We start from the raw sequence: 21,215 nt of genomic DNA, 5'->3' as shown, positions 1-21,215 counted from the left end.
AGTGATTCTCTAGCTTAGCCTGATAGGTACTGGTGACTGATACGGGATTAGAAGCCAGAGTCTCCTTCTAGCACAACAATGTTCCTGAAATGCACACTCACCTGCCCTCCTCCAGCTGCTCCGCGGAAGTCCTAGGACTCAGACCCTGTCAGCGCACACACTGCCTAACTGCGGCCTGACCGCTCAGCCTGCAGGACAGACAGGGCACAGACATTCCCCGCTTTACAAACACGAAGCTGCCACTAGGAGATTCAGAGATGCCAAGACAAAAATAAAAGATTCTTATGCTACAATAAATTAAACATCCAAGCTACTGAATTTTAGGTATAATTAACTGGCAACTGATTGTAAATGACTGCAACAAAATTGTTTAAAAACTGAAAACTAAAACTTTACTAGCAAAGTTACATGCTAAAGAAAGCAACAATCAAAACAATGGCCCCTTGTACAAAATGCTCACAAACAAGTTAAGGTTGAGGTAAATAGAATTTTTTTTAAAAAAATGGTTTATCTTCACAATGGTAGATAAATGATTCTTGTTGGCTTATATAACTTTCAAATCTATACAGCCTCTAACCTGTCCACCCCACCCTACTTCAGTCCTCTGGGGAAACCAAGCAAGCTGGTTTCTGGTAGTTTAATTTTAGATGTTGTTTCACCAGACAGTCCTGCAGAGGAGCAGAACAGGACGCCTTGTGAACGAGCAGAACCCAGATCTCTGCACAGGGAACAGCAATTAGACAACAGCTGCCCCAGTAGCCTTTCCCAATCATATCTCTGTCTCAACACAAAAACACCGTCACACATAAATATATGACCTCATTTACATAAATCTCCTTCTAGCCATAGTATGAGCATAACATGATTTATTCAACAGGTAACTTGTGAGGCTGAATAAGACCAAGCTCCTAAAAAAAAAAAAAAAAAAAAAAGGAAAGAAACACTCTACTATCACTGTGAGAATATATTTCCAGAATCAAGAAGATCTACCCCGGATAGTGTCGGCTGCTCCAGCAGACATCTGCATTCATACTAACCAAAGTGAGCAAATAACGTGTCCTGCCTGGAACACTTGTATGAATGCTAAACACTTGTGGAGCTGAAGGATTTACACATCCACTGAAGTCATTTGGCCTTCAGTAAAATTAACTTTCATAAATAAATAAAGATACCTAAAGTTTTACAAAAATGATGCAAGTCATCCAAACTGACAAACTCTACAAGTTGTGATCAAGAAACACTTCTTTCAAGCCAGCAAGAAACAATCATTCGATTAGACAGTAAGTCAGATTTGAGGATCCAGTGTGCCCTCCCGTGAGAAGGGACGACAGCGATCAAGGCTGGACAGCTGTCCTCATGTGAGTACCCGTCAGGTGACGTATCCTTATTTACAGTTTAGCAAATACAATCACCTGAGACAGGGTTAGCAGCAGCTGACAACGCAGGGAACAGTTAAATTCAGTCTAGCTAGCAGTAACGTGACCTGTGCGCTCAATGAAGACCACACCTCATTCCCAGTCAGGAGCTGGGGTTTTCGCTCACCCCTTCTCAGGTCAGAGTCGTCCATGGAACAGTTCAAGAGCACTGAAACTGTCTAGATGAAATGGCCCATCTCAAGTTGCTCATAACACCTCTGTGAAGCCCCATGGTCTCGGGCTCTGCTTTCCAGATCTCCGATACCTCCATCACAGGTGAATGTAACATATTCATTTATGAAACAGGGAAAATGAAGATGTACCTGGAAAGCCCAGCTTGCTACAAAGAAATACACTGAACTAGGATTGAAAACTTCCTCTCGCTTGCCTTAACACCAGCACACATGCAGTATGGTAACAAACAAGTCAGGTTCCTCATACATGAAATGAGATGGTTCATCGTCTTGTCCAGTCACGTAAATGCAAAGCATTCCTTCCCTTGTAAAATGCCATGGATTTGAAATGTTACAAAGATCACAGACAGAGGGAAGAAAAGATTGTGCTCAAAAGTCTTCTGTTTAGAGCTTAAATGACACATTTTAATAAATGGTGGTTAGATACAAAGTAAAATACTATTTTTAAAAAATTTTAACTCTTTTATACACACACACAATATATGACTATGCTCACACAAATAAAACCTGAATTACCCGAAGATGCTCCCCAACCCCATTTCAGCCCTTTTCTTGAGATCTCTTGACCACAGCTTTGCCAGGGCCCATACACACTCCATTTGCCTTCCAGAAACTTGGACATACAAAAGGAAGAGAAACGATATATTACAACCCATTTAAAAGCTGAAATATCATGAAGCTGTTAAAAAGCTGAACACTGCCGCTCAGCGGCCCTGCCCTCCAGGAAGAAGAACCAGACACAGAACAAGGCCCTAGGAACGCGACCCTGGCAGAGACGTCACCTACCCCCGGCTGCCATCACCTCCAGCTGCGCCATGACCATGCTGCTTAGCAAGCGTCTGGAGAAGCCACTGAGCTGCAGGGCCCGCTAAACCTCTCTGGAAGGAAAGCCACCCAAACCTCCCCTGATCTTTGCCTCTGCCTTCTCCCAGAGCAGGCACAGCAACAGCAGCTGAGAGGAAAAAAACCACCACACAGGCACACTTTTTAAAACTTCTTCCCTCTCCGATGCTAGGCAGAAAAGGGGAGAACCATACACATACTCCTCTCCTCACTCTTTTTTAGGTCTAGCTAGACAGCTGTTAAACATACAAGATATTTTTAAATCTAGCTAAGTACTTGGTTGGGTACCTATATTGAATTGCAGCATAATACTTAAAATTATCCAGTGAGGCAATCATTTGGCTTTGTGATTCCAATTAAAACACTGTATATTTACGGGGATTTTCCATTACCAAATGCCCGAAAGGCAAGATATTCATCTGACCAAAGACACTGTCAAAAGTTAAGCACTGGGCAACTTGTTAACAGAGGTTATAAAATATAATCAAATGTAAAAAAGTAACCCTTCATTAAAAGTATATTTATGCAGTAAATAAATACATCATTTTAGAGCTCATCAATAGTTTTCCCTCTTCCATATCCACTGTGCAGAAAAGTGTTTAAAATTTGCATCTGAGTTCCATGTCAAATAAAAACAGTCTGGAAAATGTTACTGTCCAAAGTGTTATACAATATGTTTAAATATATAAAGCTAATGATGTAATTAATAAAACTAAAATCTCCCCCACCCCCCAGAAAAAGTCAGGCAAAAAATACAATTCTCACAAACCAACAATAAGCATATGGGAAAACCTTCGAACTCGCTGGACGTCAAGAAGTCAACAAATAACAATGAGATTTCATGATCTACCTCTCAAACAGGCACATTTTTCCAACCCAACATGATACCCTAGCAGTAACAGTACAATCAAGCAGGTTTCTATGACCCTTCAACCAGAACGCTGTCAGCAGCTTCTCACAACTAAAGAAAAAGCAAAAAGCAGTAACTACATTCATCCAACTCCTCTTCCAATGCCAATCTTGCCCCAGTATGCCTCAGACCCACGCGAGCTCCACGAATTTGGTGGCTTTATTGCAGCATCTGTTACCCTTCGCACAGAAAGAACCTGAAGCCCAGCAGCTCGCGGGGCCTTAAGCGTGGGCCCTGCTCGCGGCTGGTCGGTGGGAACAACCCGGAATCGGCAGGGTCCTCTCTCCTGACCGCAATCCAGGCCTTGGAGACTGAGGGGCAGGCAAGCGCTCGAGAGGCACGGGAGACCCTGCCTGCAAGACCAGCCTGCCAGGTCCTCGCACAGGAGCGAGGATGAACGGGCCAGGCAGGGGGCAGACGGGCTGGAAACAGCACCCGCCTGCACCCGTCCCTGGCCCGAGTCCACATCAAGAGACAAACGAGTGGCTATGGCCGGAAGGGAGGGCAGTTTAAAAGGAATCTAGGAGAAACCAACAAACGTATCATCAAACTTTACAAACACCGTTTAAAAAAGCCAGTTCCCCAGTCCCCACAGGTTTTGTGAGGCACTCATGAAGACCCTTGGAGAAGACAAGGTGGACAGTGGGCCGTGTCCACCCTAGGCCGCACCTGCAGCCCCCCGCCCTGGAGGGCTCCCCAGGCTCCAGCCCCGCCTGCCAGGCGCACCCTCCACTCCTCACTCTGGGGCTCGGCCGACCTCCGCCCTTCCCAGCCGCCACTCAAGTGTCACTTCAAGCTTGGCTGGAGAATACAGGCGGAGGGTAGGTTATGGACAGAAAGGTAGGCTGGACCAGGATCTTGTTGCCAGGGTAAGAGACAGGATCTGTAAGCCAGGGAAGAGGCGGCCAGGAGGGATGCCACTCCAGCTGTTTTCAACTACAGCAAGGGACGCTTTGCAGGGTCTGGATTCAATTTTGCCACTTATTACCTAGCTACTGAGTGGATAATTCAATCTATTCCTCCCTTTCTATCTGCAGAATGGGTTAGTAACAGTGCTTGAACCTCAAGACTATTATGAAAATTAAACACTTAATTTAAAACGGCACCTGGCACATGGTAAGTGCTCAAAAAATGTACTATTACTGAAGCTTATCACAGCACAACTGATGTGTAATACGGATTGAAATGGAAAAACATCAAGCAGAGATCAACTAGGGGCTTATTTCAACTGTCTGAGCAAAGAATTGAGAGAGTCTTTAGGAGGTTAACGTCGAAAATGAAAAGGAAGATGGAAGAACAGGCACCGTGAGACAGAAATGACAGGACTTAACTTATGTAAATATGAAAGATGAGAGACAAGTCGGTTTCAAAACCAACCCCGCGGTTTTGAGCCTCGGTGACTTGGGAAACAGTGGTGACTGGGAACGTCTGAAAAGGGCACTCGCTGAGTGAGGGTATCTGCTTAAAGGCAGTGTGATTTGACCCAAGGTTGACTGCTGCCTTGTACATCTCAGCAGTCTTCACACTACCACGCACATGACAGCTACAATCCCGTGAAAACAGAAAGGAAAAAAGGGTACAAAAACAAGAAAAGGAGAAGGAAATGGGTGTAGCGGCGGGGGGGAACAAAAACCGATGAGGGGAGGAAAAGCCCAGGGTTCTGGTCCAGGTTCAGAGGTGAACCACATGACAATGGGGAAAACACACCACCTAGACCAACAGCCACTCCGTCCGACACCCCCCCACCCCCGTGTCACACACAGAGGGAGCTCGCACCATCGATGCAGGGCTTCTTCAAAATATACGTGTCACTCTCCTTTCTTCCCCGTCTCTGAAGCATCTTCCTAGAGCATCTCTGTTTCTGACAGGTCTGAACCCAAGCTGCTCTGGAGGCTTGGGCTCAATGAAACGTTGAACACCGTGAACCACCGCCCCAGTCACTTCCAGCCTCGACTTCGCATTTGCCTGAGCAGACCTCAGTCAAGCACGCACGACGGTCCCCAAGGCAAGGAGGGCTGGCATCTCCCAGTCCGACCAGGATCATGAGCAAGCCCTGCTCTACTGCGCCTCGCACACATCGTGGGTTTCACTAACTGAAGGTCTGTGGCAACCCCAGTCAAGCACATCTATCAGCGTCATCTTTCCAACAGCATTCGCTCACTTCATGGCTCCGAGTCACCTTGTAGTAATTCTCACAATATTTCATACGTTTTCATTATTACTACATTTGTTATGGTGATCTGTGACCTCTGACATTACTACTGTAATTGGGGGGTTTTGTATTTTATGTTTTAAATCAAGGTATGCACTTTTTAAAAAGACCTAATGCTACCGCACACTTAACATATGACATTATAGTATAAACGCAACTTTTATACGCACTGAAAAACCAAAAAAATTGTGTGATTCACTTTACTGCGGTGGTCTGGAATCAAGCCCACAAGATCTCTGAAGGTGTCTGTGCATATTTCTCTCTATATATGAGGGGTGTCCACCACAATACAGTCCAAAGCATGCTCCCAATCTTCAATACCAGTTTCCTGTCCTTAAAGTCACCTAGGTTTTCTAGAGTGCGTAATCTTAACTTCTAAGGTATTTTAAAGACAACATTTTTTGAATCACTGTAGACACTCAGGATAATAACTGGATATATTATCCCAAGTAAGATTAAAAAAAATTTTTTTAATCAGAAGAGTTGATGTTTTCCATTAATTCTATGGGTATATTTATGATTTCTAATTACAGTACTTTTTAAAATGGTCTTTAAAAGTATTATGTACAACATCAGTTCCTGAAAACACGAGGTCATAACCTTAAACATCTGTGTTAAATTTCTCTGCCTCACTTTGAACAGATTCATAACATCAAATGATCTTCATGAGCATCCCTAACTACTACTGAAAGAGGCTTACGTGTCATCCTCAAAGAGACCTTCATTACTCAAAGTAAAGCAATGAGCAGTCTACAGCATGTGCCACAGCAGAGGAAGATAATGTAAAAGACTGTTTAAGGACTCAAATATGTAAGAACTGAAAAATATGTTTGGGTAAATTATTTTACAATCAGACATGTACAGTACAAAACATTTTTTCAACTTCAAATATAATCACAATGCTAAAAAACCAGATTTAATTTTAACACATAAAACATTTCTTTTTTTAGTTGAATGACACACCAAAGTAAAAATATTGATACATGCCAATAACACTTCTTCCCACTTCCCACCTAAAAAGATGTTTTTATTTTCCTTTCTTTTTTTAATTAAAAAAATTTTTTGAGGTATACTTGACATTCCCCTGGAGAAGGAAATGGCGACCCACTCCAATATTCTTGCCGGGAAAATCCCAAGGACACAGGAGCCTGGTGGGCTACAGTTCTGGGGTCACAAAGAGCTGGACACGACTGAACGACTAAACAGCAAAACTACTTGGCATACAGCATTTTATTAGTCTAAGGATTCGACGCTTTCTCCTTTTAATTCTTTAGGGAAACCACTCTTAAGGTTTTCTTAAGTAACTCTCAACAACCTAATACCTAAAATGAGAGGAAGGAATAGTTATAACACAATTTCAATTAGAAGCTTATGCTAAACAAAGTGGATCTGGGTTTCTTTCGATATCACTGAAAAACATACCTCTTCAGAGGAGCTTAAGGTAACAACACATCCCTCCTCCTTCCTCCCAGGGCTGCCAGACCCCATTTCCAACCACCCTCGGGGGCCGTCCTCCAGGGAACTGCCTCCATCAAAGAGCCCCTCTCTCTCCTACGATCATCCACCTCTCCCCCTTCCAGTTCTGTCCAACATATAAACAGGCTCTATTTCCTCACTGTTAAAATCCTTCCTGGATTCTTCACTCCCTCTTCATGATCAACCTATCTTCTAACTCTTTCATTCAACGAATATTTACTGAGCCCCTACTATGCTCTACACCTAAGCTGTCCAACACGGCAGCCGCTAGTCACAGACTAGCACTCAGGGCCTGAAATGCAGCTGGTAGGAAACAAGATGGGCTGTAAATGCATAAAATACAAGATTTCAAGGATGGAGCACAGAATAACAGATTGTAAACTATCTCAATAATTTTTAATTTTAACATAATATTTTTCAGATATATTTGGTAAAATAAAACATTTTACCAAATTTTACATTAATGTTTCCTTTTTCTATTTTTCTAAATGGTGACTCCTAGAAACTTAAATTACACGTGGGCTTATACTCTGCTGGACAGCACTGTTCTAGATCAAGTCCTCAGCATTAAGGACATAAACATGAAGACAAAGGGCAAAGTCTCTGTCTCCCTCGAGTCTGCATTTGATTGCTGGTGGGGGGGAAGGTAGCATTCCTCAGACAGTAAGTGAACCCCGTAGTATCAGAAAAAATGTCAGATTCATGTTCTGAAGGAAATGAGACGAGAAGAGAAACTGGATGTGGCAGGGAGCTGTATCTTCTCTCCACTTCCCGTCCCTCACCCAGAGAAAAGGCAGCCACGTTTGCCCTCAAGTGCAAACTTGAGCAGACTGGTGGTGACCGCGAGGAGCACATATGAATGCTGCTGAACCGTGCAGAAAGCACTGGGTTCAGCTAGAACTCGGTTAGAGGGCATGCTACGTCTGCCCAGGCTGGGGCAGAGTGGGCTGCCAAGTGTGGCCCTGTTCCACAAACTGCACCCCCACGAATCCATCCAAGCTAGAGACCTCAGAGGCCTGCCTCCCATTTCCACCTCTCATTTCCTCCTGTGCGCACACAATCCAACTACATTAACTCCGGCCTCAGGAATGTCTCACAAACTCATATGCTTACTGCTTTACTCTTTGTTAAGATCTTATTTCATTAGCAAACGTTGGGGGGCAGGGGGGTTCTACAGCAGTACCTGCACCTTCTCGTCACTGCTGTCAAAGTTCACTTCCTTAAAAAAGCGCCAAGATCAACACCTTAAGACATCCAGAGCTCCCAGGGGTGTTTATAGCTCTCTCCTTTCATCACCCACCATTCTCTCCATCCCATCCTCCCACTACACATCCTTCCTCTGAGTTGGACCGACAGTGTCTGAGCAGAAGTGGACCCTCTGTCTGGAGCCCTCTCTTTTCTCCTCTTTCCTGCTCCTTGAGGAAATCTTGAGGGCTTCCCTGGTGGCTCAGCTGGTAAAGAATCTGCCTGCAATGCAGGAGAGCCAGGTTCGAGCCCTGAATTGGGAAGGCCCCATGGAGAAGGGAATGCCAACCCACTCCGGTGTTCTGGCCTGGAGAATTGGGGTTGCAAAGAGTTAGACGTGGCTGGACGACTCCCATTTGAAATCTTGAACTCAGCCTTCTAACCCCGGTCTCACGTCACCTGCTCCTAGGAGCGTCCCCAGAGCCTTGCGGCAAGCCGCACCAGTTCTCCACTTGGCTGTGAGCAGCGCAGGCATGGTCCGTGCGGGAGCATCAGTGGGTCCTTACAATCAGCACCCTTGAGGAAGCACTGGTCTTATCTGTTCACAGATTCTTATAAACACGACAGGTTACAGCAGACACTTAATGAGTGAATGAGTGCAGGAAGCTAAGAGAGACCCAGGAACCCCTGCCTGCAGCCCCTGAGGGTGGACGAGGGGCTCCTCACGAGCCGCCCTCCCGCTCGTCACTGCATCAGAACGATTCCTGTGCGCATCACTGGACTACGAGGCCAGACTGTCTGTCTCACTCACCTCTTTCATGCCAGCACAAAGGCACTCAGTAAGTATGTTATTCAGTGAGTGAGTGAATGAACAAACATTAACAGACATCAAGTTTCCAACCTCAATTTACAGAGGGGCCGCCTGCAACCCAGAGTTGTACTGACTTGTCCAGAAAGGTCAGAGGCAAAATCAAACCGGGAACAATCTCCTGTCTGACACCCCAGTACAGGACATCTCCTGATAGAAAGGCCCTGAAGTAGGCGTCTGTTGCTTCCTGGTCACTTGGTCTCTGGACACCCACCACAGTTTGCGGCAATCACAGAAGACAAAGAAATCCACGCTCCTACTCTAAGAGCCGAACAGCAACAGGACTTGGCTCCTCCTCGCTCCCTGGTAACTGGGGTTTTGCTAGGGACGCCAGTTTGAACGGTCCCTCCTGGAGGCGCAGGGACCGTGAGGGCACTCCTGATGAGGAGGGGACAGACTGTCAGGTGCCAGGAGTGGCATCCTAACCAGACCAGACTGTGGCCTGATCAGACTGTGTCCTCCACTGCCGGCCACTTGGTTCCTACTTATTTTTCCAGCACAGACCCCAGCTTCCCAAACAATTCGGTGAACAGACTTACAGCTTTCCATGAAATTCATTGTCTGCCTAGATTAGCCGAGCCTGAGTTTCTGCTGTCTTGCATCCAAGAACCCCGTCACACATAAAGGACACTGAGGAACAATTACCCAACATGGGGCGGGGGGAAAGGAGGGTCACGGGAGCAGTAATTTAGCAGTATCACAAGGGGATGAGAAAAGGAATGATGAAGAAAAACCTACCTTAGGCTAAATCAAGGTCTTGCTGGTGATGTTTACGGTGGGCGCATGTGCCACAGTGACAAGCCTGCGACTAGGCTCTGCCCGATGGAACGGCACCGGAAGTGATGTGTGGCACCACCAGCCTGGCCCATAAAACCTCCCATGCAAACCGCCATGCTCTTTCCCAGCGCCATGACTGAATGCCAGAGCCAGGGTGACCTTTGGACACCACATGTAAGCTGAAAAAAATGTCCACAGTCTGGCCCCTGAACAGCTGTATAGAGCAGTTACCCGCAGTGTATAGTCACTGGGCAACTGCATGAACCATAAATAAACTTCTAAACCAAAATCCCTGATCTGTTGGGTATGTTTGTTATACCTGTTAGCCTACCATAATGAATACACAAAGTAGTATCTACCCAGAGAGGTTAGCAAATACTTAATAAATGTTATTTCTCACTGTGAAAGCAATGATCAGTGGTATGCCACTTCACATTAGTAAGGATCTGGACTAATACAAAACTACCACCCGAATTAAGCAATGTATTTTTGGTTTTGAGAGGACAGAATTTTTCTTGGTGAATAAGTACAAGGCAGAGGGTGGGTGGGAGTCAATTAATGTGAATCTTTAACTCAAATGAAATAACTCGTTTTATATGTATTTCCCTCCTTTGTTCAGTATTTGTGTTCAGAGAAATTCAGCGTACAAATTTTTTTTCCAGGATAAACCGTCAATTATATGAACTACAAGCATGTAAAGCCATTATGAAAACAAAGTCATACAAAGTGCTACCTATTATAGAACAAGAATTCTGATTAAATTTCTGCACTTTAGAATAGTGATGATGGTATAGTACAAAGTACTTTACTACTTGGCATGAAAGCATCATTTCAAAAGTCCCAAAGTCAGCTCATCAACTGATGGGGAGGCCTCTACTAAAACCCTTCCTAAAAAATTATCCACAATGTCAGCTCACTGACTGACGGGGGGCCCTCTACTAAAATCCTTCCTAAATCTCTGCATTTTGAGGAACCAAGTCAGCTAAGGAGTCACAATGTGAAAGAAAATGATAGGAAAACAGATTTTTTTAAAAACTCTAGAGAAGAAGAGCATATTTAGAAAGAAGGAAAATCCGTAACAGCCCTTAATGACAAGTATTTCTCAGGAGTGGAAACCTGGGGAAACAGGAGCAACTCTCATCTAACTTATATACACTTTAATGATGTCATTTTAATGCCCATTTTTAAAATCACATACCAGTCACTTACTAGAACACACCAACAACAAATGCTCTTCTAAAAGCATGAAAGTTTCCCTCCTTCAGAACACAGTGGACTCAGTCATCTCTATCTTTGGAGCCACCCGCCTGACCCCACACCTGGACGGTGGCAACCACCCTCCCCACCCAAAGCTCCACCTCTGTCATCTCAGTCAGCTTCCCAAATCATCCATACGTCCCAACTCTGAAGCTGAGCCAGTACCTGCCAACACAACAGCTAGCAAGATCTGAAGCAAGGTCAGTTGACTTTTTCTCAGAGCCCGGGTGTGAACACGCCAGGCTTTGCTAAGCACAGCCTCTGCTGCAGCCATCAGCTCTGTCCTCCTGACACAGAACAGCCACAGACAACACAGCCGAAGTGGGCGGTGTGTTTGAAGAAAAGCAGGCAATGGGCTGGAGCTGGGGTCTGGAGGCTCCAGAGGCAACCAAGGCTAGCGGGGGAACCCTGGAATTGTCACACACACACACCCGCTTACGCGTCTACATATGACAGATTCACACAGTAAAGTGCATTTAAGTACTGTTCATATAATACCTGTGTTTGTGTTATTATTTCTTTGATTCCCAACTATAAAACAAGGCCCTTAAGGATGGAACCGCTGCTTCATTCACTGACAGATCTTCAGTGAATGGGCACGTAATGGCACTCAAAACCATCATGGCCAGGCTCAACGATTAATAACTCACCTCATGAGACTCAGGAAGGAGGGGGATACAAAAGAACCAATCTCTCCTACCAGGAGAGGAGAGAGATGATTCCACGTAAACGGAGGCTCCACAGTCTAGCAGCAGGCGCCCCAAGGCCCCCGCCAAGGCCATCACCGTCAGTGACAAGGCAGACACGCCCTAACCACAAGGAGCATCCACAGTATCAACCAGAGGAGCAGTGTGACTTGTATCAAGAGCTCCACGCGGCCGGTCTCAAGGGAGCACCGCCAATCCTGGGCGTGCCGCTTCCACATCGAGAAGGACAAGCGTGGAGCCAACACTGCCCTGGAGGGAACAAACCGAGTCTAGCCCCAGCTCTACCAACTCTCAGTGTGATCTGGCCTTCCTCAAGGCCCAGCTGCCCGTCCTATAAAGCGGGGATGACACAGCATTTGAACACCTATGAGAGAATCACGCAAGCTAACACATGTGAACACACTTTGCAAACACAAAAACACCACCCAATTTCAAAGGTGAAGATTTAAAAGCCTTCATGTTATGAATTCTCAAATGCCAGAATACTAGTATTTTATAGCTAGAAAAGAGTAGCAATTTTCCCATTAACTATCGACTCTTTGCGACCCTACGGACTGTAGCCCACCAGGCTCCCCTGTCCACAGCATTCTCCAGCCACGAACACTGCAGTGGGTTACCACACCCTCCTCCAGGGGATCTTCACCATCCAGGGATTGAACCGGGTCTCTTATGGCTCCCGCATTGGCGGGTGGATTCTTTACCACTAGCACCACCTGGGAAGCCCGTACTGAATAGAAAACTAATGTCAATTAAAATGTCTTTTAAAAGTCCTCAAGGATCTGAATAGGCTATTTTGATTTTCAGTTTCTGAAAAATGAAACTTGTCATGTTTGTTTCCTGAGCTGCACTCACTATACTGTTTAATACTAATGCATTTATTTAGTTCAACATGTTTTAGAAAAAAGTTTATTATGATTGTCTTCAGAGATATTACAGTTCTTAGGAAATGGTTAAATAACTGCAATATAATTCATTTTATGCAAAAAGGAGTGAACTGAGAGGCCTAGGGCTCAGGAAAACTCTTTCAAAGCCTCAGACAAAATGTTCTTCCATAGTAACTATCAAGAAATATGGATGATATGTAGACACTAGCAAGGGTTTTCCTGCACAATTCTACATTCTTTTCTTAATGCCAAAGACATTTGTGGTAGCAGAGCCTACTCACTGTTTTCAACGCACGGGAGTCCTTAGTTCCAAAGGAACCATATTAAGAGTGTTAACATTGACAAGAGCAGGGTGCCAAGTTCCCACCCTCTCATTGGGTCTATGAGGAAATGGACAGTGATTAGAAATGACCATTCTTACACAGGACTCCTTGGGCTTTCCTATGGACAACTATCATTCCTCTACTCCAACTGGGAAAAATAGTAAGTTGTCCTGGATACAAGAATAGGCTTGCAAGATTTTATGCAGGACTGCGGTTGGCGCTACAAACCAGAATACCCCACACACACATGGGTTCATTTAAAACAAGTCAAATAAAGCTGAAGTAAAGCACACCCTTGGAGAGACCATTCCTGAGGGCCTTTCTGGCAAAGACTGCGCCTCCCCCAACCATCCACATGTTTAGATGTTTGTGGGGTTATCTTTAGCCATTAGAATATAAGCTCCACGTTAGCAAGGACTCTGTCTTATCCACTAGCATATACTCACCAACAAGAGGAAATGCTTGGCATAGTAAATGCTCACTGGCTTCTCAAACTACCTGACATCCAACAGAACATCCCTTAGCTACTAACTGACCATACAGAGTCCCATCGTTTCTTGTAAGTTGTATAAATTTAATAGAATTGCTTTGGTTTCCCTGTATTTATTTTCACTCCAACCTTCATTAAGTGAAAGTGAGGCTGACAGGTTCTAGAACTTTGTAACATATTGCAGTTCCCTTATGAGAAACTTCACGTATTAAATAGTGAGTACATGCAAATAAAAAATGGGGGGCAGCACAGAGTTGTGCCTAACAGCACGGAGCCCTGCGCCTCAGCGCCCAATTCGAATCCCAGCTGCACCCCTCACTGGCTATGTCCTCTGGTACCTTTCTCAACTTCCTGCGCCCAGCTTTGCTCATCAGCGAAACAAATGATTACCACAGTGTCAGCTCCCAGTTCTGCAGCCCTTTCACTCTTCCTCCAAGTATTTTCAGAGCAGCACGCACCCGGAAAAGCCTTGCTGTCCACTGTAGGCTCCTCCCTGCAGCTAACTGCTCATGCTCTCTCCCCCTCTCACGGGAAAGCAAGGCCAACAGCTATCAATTCACTATTCATTTCTGGATTTTTTGCAATCTGGAATTTCTACTTAGAGGTCCCACTTATTTATCCGGAAGCAAACTAATTTATACCCCGCTCCCCTGCCCACCAAAAGAACGTCCTTGCCTAACCTGCCATTTCCACTAACAATACTCTCCCATCATCTAGGCTTGCCTTCATGTTCTCGAACTCTTCTTCATCCTACACCATTATGACTAACCAGCCTCTAAGTTCTGCCTAGGGTTCCTACTAGGGTTCATAAGGATCTCTGTTCTTTCACCTTATAACTGTTCACAGACAGTAAGTTCCATGAGAACAGTGGCAGACACCCGTAATTTTCCCAGGTCTTTCAATTTCTAACACCTAATAAAGGGGGTTCTGTACCTAGCAGGCTCAGTAAATATTTAATAAACTAATGCAAGCCCGGCTTACTACAACCACCTCCTAAAGAGGCTTCCAGGAGTCCAGAATCCAAACCTTTCTAAGGCTGTTAATCTTTCATAAAATGCCTCGTGTATACAACTTGTCTGCTTAGACATACTCACTGACATATTTGAGTACACTAGTTATAAAGGACTATAGGCTGGACTGGGGAGGGAAGAAAGAACTGGGGCACAATTCCAAAACCTGAGTGCTCCCAGTTTTTCACAAGCATGTGCAAGAAACAGCCATGTAAACAATTACAGTAAAAGGTGAACTGATTAGTAGGTAGTTCTTAATTAAAATAAGCAAAGGAAAGGAAAAGGGGGCATTCCAAGCTGAGGGAAGAACAGAGGTAAGAACCTAAGAACTTAAAAGTGTTATGTTTGGGAAACAACACGGGGTGAGGGAGGCAGTTACAGGTTTAACTGTGTCCCTTCAAAATTCACATTCAAGTCTAGCCCCCAAGCACCACAGAATATGACTTTATTTGGAACTGATCTGATTTCAAAATAGGGTCACTGCAGATGTAGTTAGTTAAGGATAAGGCCATGACGGTGGGCCCTAATCCAGTATGGCTGCTGTCCTCGTAAGAGGAGGAAACGTGGACACAGACAGGCACTCAGGGAGAACACCAGGGGATGACGAAGACGGAGATCAGAGCAGTGCAACAGAGATCAAGGCACGTGGAAGACTGCCAGCAGACACCGGAAGCAACGCGCACACCAACCAGACTATGAGACAGCAAGACTCACAGACAGCATCGAGCACCTTCCACAGGGCAGCACCTTCTCAGCAGTGAGGAATACTCAGACTCAACGCTCTGCTGGTCTCGTGTAGAAAACCTTAAGTACACCTAAAAAGATCAAATTATTTCCAAGAAATATAACTGTCCCAGAAAAGGTCACAAAAATTCACAGGAATGTAAATCTACTCCACACTCAATACAGTAAAAATTCATAAATGTCTAGCACACAACCGGAATTACCAAGCATACAAAGATGCATTGGAAAACATAACCTATAATGAGAAAAAAAACAATAAATTAAAGGAAATTGATCCACAATTGATACAGCTGTTAAAATTAGGAGGTAAGGACAATAAAACAGGTACTATAATAACTATATTCCACATATTCATATAGCTAAAGAAGAAAATTGTGGGAAACATTTTTTTAAAAGACACAAAAAGAACTTGTACAAATAAAACTACATAGTTTAAGATTAAAAACACATGAGACATCACAGGAAAAAAAGAAGAGTGAACCTGAAGCTAGCAATAGGAAGTATTTCAGAATTTCAACTGACTCAAAACACCTGAAACTGGCTGTCAACACAGAGGAAACAAAAAAACAGATTTTTAAAAAAACTGGAAATAGAACTGCCATATGACCCAGCAATCCCACTCCTGGGCATACACACCAAGGAAACCAGAACTGAAAGAGACACGTGTACCCCAGTGTTCATCGCAGCACTGTTTATAATAGCCAGGACATGGAAGCAACCTAGATGCCCATCAGCAGATGAATGGATAAATATACACACATATACACATATATAAAATACACACATACACAATATATATACACATACACACACATATACACAATATATAAATATATATACACAATGGAATATTACTCAGCCATTAAAAAGAATTCATTTAAATCAGTTCTAATGAGATGGATGAAACTGGAGCCCATTATACAGAGTGAAGTAAGCCAGAAAGATAAACACCAATACAGTATACTAACGCATATATATGGAAATTAAAAAGATGGTAACGATAACCCTATATGCAGGACAGAAAAAGAGACACAGATGTACAGAACAGATTTTTGGACTCTGTGGGAGAAGGTGAGGGTGGGATGAGCTGAGAGAGTAGCATTGAAACACGTATATTATCAAGTGTGAAACAAATCGCCAGCCCAGGTTGGATGCATGAGACAAGTGCTTGGAGCTGGTGCACTGGGAAGACCCAGAGGGATGGAATGGGGAGGGAGGTGGGAGGGGGGATCAGGATGGGGCACACATGTAAATCCATGGCTGATTCATGTCAATGTATGGCAAAAACCACTACAATATTATAAAGTAATTAGCCTCCAACTAATAAAGATAAATGAAAAAAAAAAAAAAAAACTAAACTAATACCAAAAAAATAAATAAAAAGAGAAATTTTAAAAAAGAGAGAGAAATTAAAATCTAAAATTAACAGACATTCACTTAGTTCTGGGACAACCTCAACTTTGTAATATACATGAACTAGGGTTCCTGACAGGAACAGAAGCAATTTTTAAAAGTCAGAAATTTTCTAAATTTGATAAAAACTACAAATTCATAGATACAGATGGCTCAATAAGCCGCAAGCACAAGAAACATAAAGAGAACCATACAAAGGCACATCATAATCAACTTGCTCAAAACTAATGGTAACAAGAAAATCTTACAAGCAGTCAGGGGTAAAAGGATATATTACACATAAAGGAACAAAGATAAGCATTAAGTAAGATTTCTTAGAAGAAACAACACAAGTGAGTAGACAGTGGAGTAAGTAAACTGGGAAAAAAAAGTATGACCTAGAACTTCTACGTCCAACGAAAATGCCCATCAAAAACGAAAGAAAATGCAAACAATTTCAGATATACAAAAGATGAGAAAATGTGTCACTAATAGACCTGCACAACAGAAAATATTAAAGGAAGTACTGAGGATGAAGGAAAATGAGAGCAGACAAAAACAGGACATAGACATAAAAATGAAAAACATCAGAAAAGATAATGACATGAGGAGATGTGTAGCAGTGTTTCTAGTTAGTTAAGTCTCATTAAAAGATTATTAACTGTTTAGTGACGTCCCTGGTGGCCCAGTGGCTAAGACTCTGTGCTCCCAATGCAGGGGATCCAAGTTCAATCCCTGGTCAGGGAACTAGATCCCACATGCCACAAGTAAGAGTTTGCATGCCAAAACGAAGATCAAAGATACTGCATGGTGCAACTAAGACCCATTGCAGCCAAATAAATAAATAAATATTTTAAAAAAAGAAAGATTATTAACTGTTTAAACAAAAATAATAACGTAGTGTGGGGTTTCTAACATACATATAAACTCTACGAAAAGCAGTAAAAAGACAAGTAAAAGATAAATGAAAATATACTAAGTGGTTATGGTCAATATGCTAAATGTGATATGAAATGGTAGGATTATATGAAAGTAGACCACATCATGTCAAACACTGGGCTAAATGAAGCACAAGCTGGAATCAAGATGGCCCGAGAAATAACAATAACCTCAGATATGCAGATAACACCATCCTTATGGCAGAAAGTGAAGAGGAACTAAAGAGCCTCTTGCTGAAAGTGAAAGAGGAGAGTGAAAAAGTTGGCTTAAAGCTCAACATTCAGAAAACTAAGATCATGGCATCTGGTCCCATCACTTCATGGCAAATAGATGGGGAAACAATGGCTGATTTTATTTTTGGGGGCTCCAAAAATCACTGCAGATGGTGACTGCAGCCATGAAAATAAAAGACACTTGCTCCTTGGAAGAAAAATTATGACAAACCTAGACAGTGCATTAAAAAGCAAAGACATTACCTTCCTCTCAAAGGTCCATCTAGTCAAAACTATGGTTTTTCCAGTAGTCATGTACGGATGTGAGAGTTGGACCATAAAGAAAGCTGACCGCCGAAGAATTGATGCTCTTCAACTGCGGTGTTGGAGAAGACTCTTGAGAGTCCCTTGGACTGAAAGGAGATCAAACCAGTCAATCCTAAAGGAAATCAGTCCTGAATATACATTGGAAGGACTGATGCTGAAGCTGCAATACTTTGGCCACCTGATGCAAAGAACTGACTCACTGGAAAAGACCCTGATGCTGGGAAAGACTGAAGGTGGGAGGAGAAGGGGACGACAGAGGATGAGATAGTTGGATGGCATCACTGACTCAATGGACATGAGTCTGAGTAAACTCTGGGAGTTGGTGATGGACAGGGAAGCCTAGTGTGCTGCATTCCATGGGGTCGCAAAGCATCGGACACGGCTGAACTAACACTGTTACCAGATAAAAAGCAATCACTGAATTTTTTTTTTAAAAAAGGGTTAAAGTGAATAAGTCGACAAAGGAGAAAAAATAAAATAAAGTATATTCATTTAATCCAAAGAAGGCAGGAAGGGGGGCGGTAGTAGAACAAGTTAACAGAGAAGATAAATAGAAAGTAAACAGCAACCTGATCTAAACTGGAACATATCAACAATCATATTAAATGCAAATGGTCTAAATACCCCAACTGAGAGGCAGAGATTTTCAGACTTGGGGGTAAGAAGGAGAGCACAATTCAACTATATGATGCCTATGAAATACATATTTCAAATGGACATTAATACATTAAAAGTAAAAGGCTGAAAAAAGATATGTCATGCTAACACTAATCAGAACTAAGATGAAACAGCTATATTAATATGAAACAAAGTATTCTATAACCAACAGAATGTATGACTAGGAATGAAAGTCACTTTACAGTGTTAAAGACGTCAAATCATCAAGAGGATATATTCATTCTGAATATGCATGCACCTATCAAAAGTTTTCAAATACAAGGAGCAAAAAAAGAATAGACAATTATATTAGAAAATTTCATAATCTTCTCTTAATAAGTGATAGTACAAGACAACAGAAAATCAACAAGAATATAGAAAGAATACTATTCATGAACTTGACCCAAAAAACGCTTAGACAATAGTCCACCAAAAAACAGTTGGACACACAGTGTTTTCTAGCAACAGAGCACATTTACCAGGACAGACCATATTATGGATCATAAACAAATCTCAACAAGTTAAAGGGGATCAAGTCATACAAAATACGTTTCTGATGGTAATGAAATTTGAAAGCAACAATAGATGCATGGAAAGTGCCCTAACACTTAGAAACTATATGACACACCAATAAGCACTTATGGCTCAAAGAAGAACTCCAAGAACAAATGTATTCTGAACTAAAAGAAAATGGAATACATTGTATCATAATTTAGGTAATACAGTTAAAATAATACTAGGTAGAAACTTACAGCACTAAACACCTCTATTAAAAAAGAAGACATCTGATAAGGGAATGAACAAAAAACACAGTGTTGTTTCTAGCAAGTAATAGCAAATAGTGTCTGACGGTACCTCTGTCATGTGAATTAAATACATAAATGGAAATAGAAAATATAATTTGAACTAAATATAGTATATTTTTTAAAAGAAGCTCTGAAATCAATGACTTGTTCTTTTCTGGTCAGAAAAAAAGCAAAACAGAAAAAGAGCAAACAAAACCCTAAGTTAACAGAATAAAGAAAATGGTAAGCATCCAGAGTAGAAATCAACAAAACAGCAAACAAAAAAACAGAGCAAGTCAATGAAACCCCAATATCTCTTCCATGAATGTAAGATGCAAAACATCTGAACAAAATTGTAGCACATTGAATCTATCCATCTTTAAGAACAGGACAATGTATCACAACCAAGCTGGCTTTATTTCAGAGATCCAGTGTCAGTTTAATATTCAGAAATCAATGTTATTCACCAAATTAACTTTAAAAAAAGGACAATCATACAGTAATCTCAAAATCCAACAACTATTTTTGATTAAAAAAAGAAAAAACTTTCAATAAAGGACATTGACAAAAATTCCACAGCTAACATCATACTGAGTGGTGATTCAATGTTTCTCTCTTTAAAAGAAGACAAGGATGTCCTTTTTCAGCACCTCTATTCATCACTGTGTTCTATATGCACTCTACATTCCATGGAGGTCCCAGCCAAGACAGTAAGGTAAGAAGAAATACCAGGTAAGCAATCGGGAAAGAAGCAGCAAAGCTGGCTCTCATCATAAACAGAATTATCCAGGTAGAAAATCTGATGGAATATACCGAAAAGCTATTAGACTCACAAAGAGGTTTAAGCAAGGTTGCAGAATACAAGCTCAATACACAAAAATCAGTTGGATTTTATATACCAGCAACTATAATCATAAACTGAAGCTTAAAAACTATTTATCATAGCATAAATACTTTTATAGATCTGACAAAAGATGTGCAAGACTCATACACTGAAAATTAGAAATATCAGAGAAATTAAGGAAAACTCTAAATAGATTTCTGTCAGTTTCCTATTTGCAGAAACTGACAAAATGATTTGACAATTCACAAGGAAATGCAAAGGACCTAGAGTAGACATCACAATTTTGGAAAAGAAGAAATTGCAGGACTAACACTACCACTACCAGATTTCAATACTTAATTATAAGGCTACAGTAATAAAGGCAATATGGTATTGGCGTCAAAACAGACAAATGGATTAATGGAACAGATTAACGGAAAAGAACAGAAAGTCCATGAACAGACCCACACCACATGGAGACTGATTTTCAACAAAGACACAAAAGTAATTCAGTGGAGAAAGGATAGTGTCCCATTTGCAGAAAAAGTGATCTATACCTTGCCGCACCAATTACAAACATTAACTCCAAATGGATCACAGACTTAAATGTAAAACCCAAAATCATAAAATCTGGAGGGGGGGAGAGAACATGGGAAACCTTTCAGATCTTTGGACAGTTTGTAAGTTTTCTAAAAGCATGATCCACAGAAGAAAACAAATCAATGAATTAGATTTCATAAAAATTAAAAATATCTGTTCAAGACACTTAAAGAGAAAAAATAAGT

General features: G+C 42.2%; 1 protein-coding gene across 7 annotated transcripts in view; it reads right to left on the bottom strand.

The window, feature by feature from the left end:
• The window catches only part of DYRK1A (dual specificity tyrosine phosphorylation regulated kinase 1A), a 144,290-nt gene that overhangs the window by 55,424 nt on the left and 67,651 nt on the right, over nt 1-21,215 (bottom strand). Inside the window, exon 1 of one of the 7 annotated variants that reach the window (XM_043474725.1) lies at nt 102-319. The exons of the other annotated variants lie outside the window; for them this stretch is intronic. The gene's annotated coding sequence lies outside the window, so the exon portion shown is untranslated. Of the gene's footprint in view, nt 1-101; nt 320-21,215 lie in introns of those variants that run through there. 7 annotated transcript variants of the gene reach the window in all.

This window comes from Cervus canadensis, chromosome 7 (assembly GCF_019320065.1).
Source record: "Cervus canadensis isolate Bull #8, Minnesota chromosome 7, ASM1932006v1, whole genome shotgun sequence".
In the NCBI taxonomy this organism is placed as follows: Eukaryota; Metazoa; Chordata; class Mammalia; order Artiodactyla; family Cervidae; genus Cervus; species Cervus canadensis.
This window is presented reverse-complemented; position numbering and strand designations above follow the sequence as displayed.